The sequence below is a fragment of the Calliopsis andreniformis genome, unplaced genomic scaffold, assembly GCF_051401765.1.
Source record: "Calliopsis andreniformis isolate RMS-2024a unplaced genomic scaffold, iyCalAndr_principal scaffold0035, whole genome shotgun sequence".
Lineage (NCBI taxonomy): Eukaryota > Metazoa > Arthropoda > Insecta > Hymenoptera > Andrenidae > Calliopsis > Calliopsis andreniformis.
Genome location: NW_027480444.1, coordinates 4,153,026 through 4,161,746, shown reverse-complemented (window position 1 = coordinate 4,161,746; position 8,721 = coordinate 4,153,026).

Below are 8,721 nucleotides of genomic sequence, written 5' to 3'. Positions count from 1 at the left end.
GATTGAGGATTGGGTATTGAGGATTGAAGAATGAGAATTGAGGATTGAGGATTGAGGATTGAGGATTGAGGATTGAGTATTGAAGATTGAGTATTGATCACTGAGGATTGAGGATTGAGGATTGAGGATTGAGGATTGAAGTTTGAATATTGAGGATTGAAGATTCAGGATTGAGGATTGAGGATTGAGGATGGAGGATGAGGGCTGAGGGTTGAGGATTGAGGTTTGAGGACTGAGGAATGAGGATTAAGGGTTGAGAATTGAGGATTGAGGATTGAGGATTGAAGATTGAGGATTGGGTATTGAGGATTGAAGAATGAGGATCGAGGATTGAGGATTGAGGATTGAGGATTGAGGATTGAGGATTGAGGATTGAAGGTTGAGGATTGGGTATTGAGGATTGAAGACTGAGGATTGAGGATTGAGGATTGAGGATTGAGGATTGAAGATTGAGTATTGAGGATTGAAGGTTGAAGATTGAATATTGAGGATTGAAGATTGAGGATTGAGTATTGATGACTGAGGATTGAGTATTGCGTATTGAGGATTGAGTATTGAAGATTGAGGATTGATGATTGAGGATTGAGGATTGAGGATTGAGGATTGAAGATTGAATATTGATGATTGAATATTGAGGACAGAGGATTGAGTGTTGTGGATTGAGGACGAGGACTGAGGGTTGAATATTGATGTTTTAGGTCTGAGGATTAAGGATTGAGGATTGAGAATTGAGGATTGAGGAATGAGGATTGAAGATTGAGGTTTGGGTATTGAGGATTGAAGAATGAGGATTGAGGATTGAGGATTGAGGATTGAGGATTGAGGATTGAGGATTGAGTATTGAAGATTGAGTATTGATCACTGAGGATTGAGGATTGAGGATTGAGGATTGAGGATTGAGGATTGGGGATTGAAGATTGAATGTTGAGGATTGAATATTCAGGATTGAGGATTGCCGATTGAGGATGGAGGATGAGGGCTGAGGGTTGAGGATTGAGGTTTCAGTATTGAATCCTGAGAATTCAGGGTATTCTATTGAGTATCGAGAATTGAGGATTGATGGTTGGTATTGAGGATTGAGGATTGAGGATTGAGGATTGAGTGTTGAAGATTGAGGATTGATGATTGAAGATTGAGGATTGGGGATTGAGGATTGAGGAACGAGTATTGAACATTAAGGATTGATGATTGAGGATTGAGGATTGAGGATTGGGGATTGAGGATTGAGCATTGAGGTTTGAGTACAGAGGGCTGAGGATTGAGGATTGAGGATTGAGGATTGAGGATGAGGGCTGAGGGTTGAGGATTGAGGTTTGAGGACTGAGGACTGAGGGTTGAGGATTGAGAATTGAGGATTTAGGATTGAGGATTGAAGATTGAGAATTGGGTATTGAGGATTGAAGAATGAGGATTGAGGATCGAGGATTGAGGATTGAGGATTGAGGATTGCAGATTGAGTATTGGGGATTGAAGATTGAGGATTGAGGATTGAGGATTGAAGATTGAGGATTGAGGATTGAGGGTTGAGGATTGAGTGTTGAAGATTGAGTATTGAGGATTGAAGATTGAGGACTCAGGATTGAGTACTGAGGATTGAGGGTTGAGGATTGAGGATTGAAGATTGAGAATTGAAGATTGAGTATTGAGGACTGAAGATTGACGATTGAGGATTAAGGATTGACGATTGAGGATTGAGGATTCAAGATTCAGTATTGAGGATTGAAGGTTGAGGATTGTGGATTGAGGATCTAGGATTGGAGATTGATTATTGAGGATTGAAGATTGAGAATTCAGGATTGAGGATTGAGAATTGAGAATTGAGGATGAGGACTGAGGGTTGAGGATTGAGGTTTGAGAAATGAGGATTGGGGATTGAGGATTGAGGATTGAGGATACAGTATTGACGATTGAGTATTGATCACTGATGATTGAGGATTGAGTATTGAGGATTGAAGATTGAATATAGAGGATCGAAGATTCAGGATTGAGGATTGAGTATTGAGGATGGAGGATGAGGGCTGAGGGCTGAGGATTGAGGTTTGGGTATTGAATCCTGAGAATTCAGGATATTCTATTGAGTATTGAGAATTGAACATTGATGGTTGAGTATTGAGGATTGAGGATTGAGGGTTGAGGATTGAGGACGAGGGCTGACGGTTGAGGATTGAGGTGTGAGGATTGAGGATTGAGGATTGAGGTCTGAGGCTTGAGGATTGACGATTGAGCATAGAGGATTGAAGATTGAGGACTGGCGATTGAGGATTGAAGATTGAGGATTAAGGACTGAGGATTGGGGATTGAGGATCTAGGATTGGAGATTGATTTTTTGGGATTGAAAGTTGAGGATTGAGGATTGAGGATTGAGAATTGAGAATTGAGGATGTGGACAGAGGGTTGAGGATTGAGGTTTGAGGAACGAGGATTGAGGGTTGAGGATTGTGGACTGAGGATTGACGATTGAGTATTGAAGATTGAGGATTTATGACTGAGGATTGAGGATTGAGGATTGAGGATTGAGGATTGAGGGCTGAGGATTGAGGATTGAGGATTGATGATTGAAGATTGAGTATTGAGGATTGAATATTGAGGATTGAGGATTGAGGGTTGAGGATTGAGGATTGAGGATTGAGGATTGAAGATTGTGTATTGAGGATTGAAGGTTGAGGATTGTGGATTGAGGATTGAGGATTGGGTATTGAGGATTCAGGGTTGAGGATTGAGGATTGAGGATTGAGGATTGAAGATTGAAGATTGAATATTGAGGATTGAAGATTGAGGATTGAGAATTGAGGATTGAGGATTGAGGATTGAGGATTGAGTATTGAAGGTTGAGTATTGATGATTGAGTATTGAGGACTGAGGATTGAGGATTGATGATTGAATATTGATGATTGAATACTGAGGACTGAGGATTGAGTGTTGTGGATTGAGGACGAGGACTGAGGGTTGAATATTGATGTTTGAGGTCTGAGGATTAAGGATTGAGGATTGAGAATTGAGGATTGAGGAATGAGGATTGAAGATTGAGGATTGGGTATTGAGGATTGAAGAATGAGGATTGAGGATTGAGGATTGAAGATTGTGTATTGAGGATTGAAGGTTGAGGATTGTGGATTGAGTATTGAAGATTGAGGGTTGAAGACTGAGGATTGAGGACTGAGGATTGAGGATTGAGGATTGATGATTGAAGATTGTGTATTGAGGATTGAATATTGAGGATTGAGGATTGAGGATTGAGGATTGCGGATTGAGGATTGAGGATTGAAGATTGTGTATTGAGGATTTAGGATTGAGGATTGAAGATTGAGTATTGAGGATTGAAGATGGAGGATTGATGATTGAGGATTGAGGATTGAGGATTGGGGATTGGGGATTGAGGATTGAGCATTGCGGTTTGAGGACTGAGGGCTGAGGATTGAGAATTGAGGATTGAGGATTGAGGATTGAGGATTGAGTATTGAAGATTGAGTATTGATCACTGAGGATTGAGGATTGAGGATTGAGGTTTGAGGATTGAATATTGAAGATTGAATATTGAGGATTGAAGATTCAGGATTGAGGATTGACGATTGAGGATGGAGGATGAGGGCTGAGGGTTGAGGATTGAGGTTTCAGTATTGAATCCTGAGAATTCAGGATATTCTATTGAGTATCGAGAATTGAGGATTGATGGTTAGTATTGAGGATTGAGGATTGAGGATTGAGTGTTGAAGAATGAGGATTGATGATTGAAGATTGAGGATTGGGGATTGAGGATTGAGGAATGAGTATTGAAGATTGAGGATTGATGATTGAGGATTGAGGATTGAGGATTGGGGATTGAGGATTGAGCACTGAGGTTTGAGGACTGAGGGCTGAGGATTGAGGATTGAGGATTGAGGATTGAGGATTGAGGATGAGGGCTGAGGGTTGAGGATTGAGGCTTGAGGACTGAGGACTGAGGATTGAGGATTGAGAATTGAGGATTTAGGATTGAGGATTGAAGATTGAGGATTGGGTATTGAGGATTGAAGAATGAGGATTGAGGATTGAGGATTCAGTATTGACGATTGAGCATTGATCACTGAGGACTGAGGATTGAGTATTGAGGATTGAAGATTGAATATAGATGATTGAAGATTCAGGATTGAGGATTGAGAATTGAGGATGGAGTATGAGGGCTGAGGGCAGAGGATTGAGGTTTGAGGATTGCAGATTGAGTATTGAGGATTGAAGACTGAGGATTCAGGATTGAGGATTGAGGATTGAGGGTTGAGGGTTGAGGATTGAGGATTGAAGATTGAGTATTGAGGATTGAAGATTGAGGATTCAGGATTGAGGATTGAGGATTGAGGATTGAGGATTGAGAATTGAGAATTGAGGATGTGGACTGAGGGTTGAGGATTGAGATTTGAGGAACGAGGATTGAGGGTTGAGGATTGAGGACTGAGGATTGACGATTGAGTATTGAAGATTGAGGATTTATGACTGCGGATTGCGGATTGAGGATTGAGGATTGAGGATTGAGGATTGATGATTGAGGATTGAGGATTGAGGATTGAGGATCTAGGATTGGAGATTGATTATTGAGGGTTGAAGATTGAGGGTTGAGGATTGAGGACTGAGAATTGAGAATTGAGGATTGAAGATCGAATATTGGTGATTGAATATTGAGGACTGAGGATTGAGTGTTGTGGATTGAGGACGAGGACTGAGGGTCGAATATTGATAATTGAGGTCTGATGGTTAAGGATTGAGGATTGATAATTGAGGATTGAGGATTGGGGATTGAAGATTGAGGATTGGGTATTGAGGATTGAAGAATGAGGATTGAGGATTGAGGTTTGAGGATTGAGGATTGCAGATTGAGTATTGAGGATTGAAGATTGAGTATTGAGGATTGAAGATTGACGATTGAGGATTGAGGATTGAGGATTGAGGATTGAACGTTGAGGACTGAGTGTTGAGGGTTGAGTGATGAGAATTGATGTTTGTGGATAGAGGTTTGAAGATTGCAGTTTGAGTATTGAGTATTGAAAGCTGTGAATTGAGGATATTCTATTGAGGATTGAGGATTGACAATTGATTGTTGAGGACTGAGGGCTGAAGATTGAGGACTCAGGATTGGGGATTCAGAATTGAGGTTTGAGGACTGAGGATTGAGGATTGAGGATTGAGTGTTGAGTATTGAAGATTGAGTATTGAGGGTTGAAGACTGACGATTGAGGATTGAGGATTGAGGATTGAGGATTGAATACTGAGGATTGGGGACTGAGTGTTGAGGGTTGAGAGGTGAGAATTGATGTTTGTGGATAGAGGTTTGAAGATTGCAGATTGAGTATAGAGTATTGGAAACTGTGAATTGATGATATTCTATTGAGAACTGAGGATTGATGGTTGAGTATTAAGAATTGAAGATTGAGGATTGAAGAATGAGTATTGAAGATTGAGGATTGATGATTGAGGATTGAGGATTGGGGTTTGAGGATTGAGTATTAAGTATTGAAGATCGAGGATTGATGATTGCGCATTGAGGATTGAGAATTGAGGATTCAGGATTGAGGATTGAGGATTGAGGATTGAAGATTGAGGATTGGGGATTGTGGAGTGACGATTGAGTATTTAGGATTGAGGATTGAGAACTGAGGATTGATGATTCAAGATTGAGTACTGAGGATTGTAGAATGAGGATTGAGGATTGAGGATTGAGGATCGAAGATTGAAGATTTAGTATTGAGGATTGAAGATAGAGGATTGAGAATTGAGGATCGAGGATTGAGGATTGAAGATTGAGGATTGGGTATTGAGGATTGAAGAATGAGGATTGAGGATTGAGGATTGAGGATTGCGTGTTGTGGATTCAAGATTGAGTATTGAGGATAGAAGACTGACGATTGAGGATTGAGGATTGAGGATTGAGGGTTGAGAATTGATGATTGAGGATTGAAGATTGAGTATTGAGGATTGAAGGTTGAGGATTGAGAATTGAGGATTGAGGATTGACGATGAGGGCTGAGGGTTGAGGATTGAGGTTTGAGGACTGAGGACTGAGGATTGAGGATTGAGAATTGGGGATTGAGGATTGAGGATTGAAGATTGAGGATTGAAGAATGAGGGTTGAGGATTGAGGATTGAGGATTGAGGATTGAGGATTGAAGATTGAGGTTTGGGTACTGAGGATTGAAGAATGAGGATTGAGGATTGAGGATTGAGGATTGAGGATTGAAGATTGAGTATTGAGGATTGAAGATTGACGATTGAGGATTGAGGATTGAGGATTGAGGATTGAACGTTGAGGACTGAGTGTTGAGGGTTGAGTGATGAGGATAGATGTTTGTGGATAGAGGTTTGAAGATTGCAGTTTGAGTATTGAGTATTGAAAGCTGTGAATTGAGGATATTCTATTGAGGATTGAGGATTGAGAATTGAGGATGAGGACTGAGGGTTGAGGATTGAGGTTTGCGGAATGAGGATTGTGGGTTGAGGATTGAGGATTGAGGATTGAGGATGAGGGCTGAGTGTCGGGCATTGAGGTTTGACGACTGAGGACTGTGCATTCAGGATTGAGAATTCAGGATTGATGATTGAATATTGAAGATTGAGGATTGGGTATTGAGGATTGAAGAATGAGGATTGATGATTGAGGATTGAGGATTGAGGATTGAGGATATAGGATTGGAGATTGATTATTGAGGGTTGAGGATTGAGGATTGAGGATTGAGGATTGAGGATCTAGGATTGGAGATTGATTTTTGAGGATTGAATATTGAGGGTTGATGTTTGAGGACTCAGAATTGAGAATTGAGGATGAGGACGGTGGGATGAGGATTGAGGTTTGAGAAATGAGGATTGAGTATTGAGGATTGAGGATTGAGGATTGAGTATTGAAGATTGAGTATTGATCACTGATGATTGAGGATTGAGGATTGAGGATTGAGGATTGAGGATTGAAGATTGAGTATTGAGGATTGAAGATTGAGGGTCGAGGATTGAGGATTGAGAATTGAGAATTGAGGATGAGGACTGAGGGTTGAGTATTGAGGTTTGAGGAATGAGGATTGAGGACTGAAGATTGACGATTGAGTATTGAAGATTGAGGATTTATGACTGAGGTTTGAGGATTGAGGATTGAGGATTGAGGTCTGAGGATTGAAGATTGTGTACTGAGGATTGAATATTGAGGATTGAATGTTGAGGATTGAGGATAGAGGATTGAGGATGGAGTATGAGGACTGACGGTTGAGGATTGAGGTTTGAGGATTGAGGATTGAGGATTGAGGACTGAGGATTGAGGATTGAGGATTGAGTATTGCGAATTGAGGATTGATGGTTGAGTATTGAGGATTGATGGCTGAGGGTTGTGTGTTGAGTATTGAGCATTGAGGATTGAGGATTGAGGATAGAGGATTGAGGATTGAAGATTGAGTTGTGATGATTGAATATTGAGGATTGAGGATTGAGGTTTAAGGATTGAGGACGAGGACTGACGGTTGAGGATTGAGGTTTGAGGGTTGAGGATTGAGGATTGAGGACTGAGGATTGAGGATTGAGGATTGAGCATTGAGGATTGAAGATTGATGACTGGGGATTGAGGATTGAAGGTTGATGATTAAGGATTGAAGATTATTGAAGATTGATGATTAAGGATTGAGATTGGGGATTGAGGATCTAGGATTGGAGATTGATTATTGAGGATTGAAGATTGAGGATTGAGGATTGAGGATTGAGAATTGAGAATTGAGGATGAGGACTGAGTGTTGAGGATTGAGGTTTGCGGAATGAGGATTGTGGGTTGAGGATTCAGGATTGAGGATTGAGGATTGAGGATTGAGTATTGAAGATTGAGTATTGATGCCTGAGGATTGAGGATTGAGGATTGAGGATTGAGGATTGAGGATTGAATATTGAGTATTGGGGATTGAAGGTTGAGGATTGAGGATTGAGGATTGAGGATGGAGAATGAGGACTGACGGTTGAGGATTGAGGTTTGAGGGTTGAGGATTGAGGATTGAGGACTGAGGATTGAGGATTGAGGATTGAGCACGGAGGATTGAAGATTGAGGACTGGGGATTGAGAATTGAAGATTGAGGATTAAGGATTGAAGATTGGGGATTGAGGATCTAGGATTGGAGATTGATTATTGAGGATTGAAGATTGAGGATTGAGGATTGAGGATTGAGAATTGAGAATTGAGTATGAGGACTGAGGGTTGAGTATTGAGGCTTGAGGTATGAGGATTGAGGGTTGAGGATTGAGGATTGAGGATTGAGGATTGAGGATTGAGTATTGAAGATTGAGTATTGATGCCTGAGGATTGAGGCTTGAGGATTGAGGATTGAGGATCGAGGATTGAAGATTGAGTATTGAGGATTGAAGATTGAGGATTGAGGATTGAGGGTTGAGGATGGAGGATGAGGGCTGAGTGTTGAGGATTGAGGTTTGAGGACTGAGGACTAAGGATTGATGATTGAGAATTGAGGATTGAGAATTGAGGATTGAAGATTGAGGATTGGGTATTGAGGATTGAAGAATGAGGATTGAGGATTGAGGATTGAGGATTGTGGATTGAGGATTGAAGATTGAGCATTGGGTGTTGAGGATTGAAGAATGAGGATTGAGGATTGAGGATTGAGGATTGAGGATTGAAGATTGAGTATTGAGGATTGAAGATTGATGACTGAGGATTGAGGTCTGAGGATTGAGGATTGAGGATTGATGATTGAAGATTCAGTATTGATGAT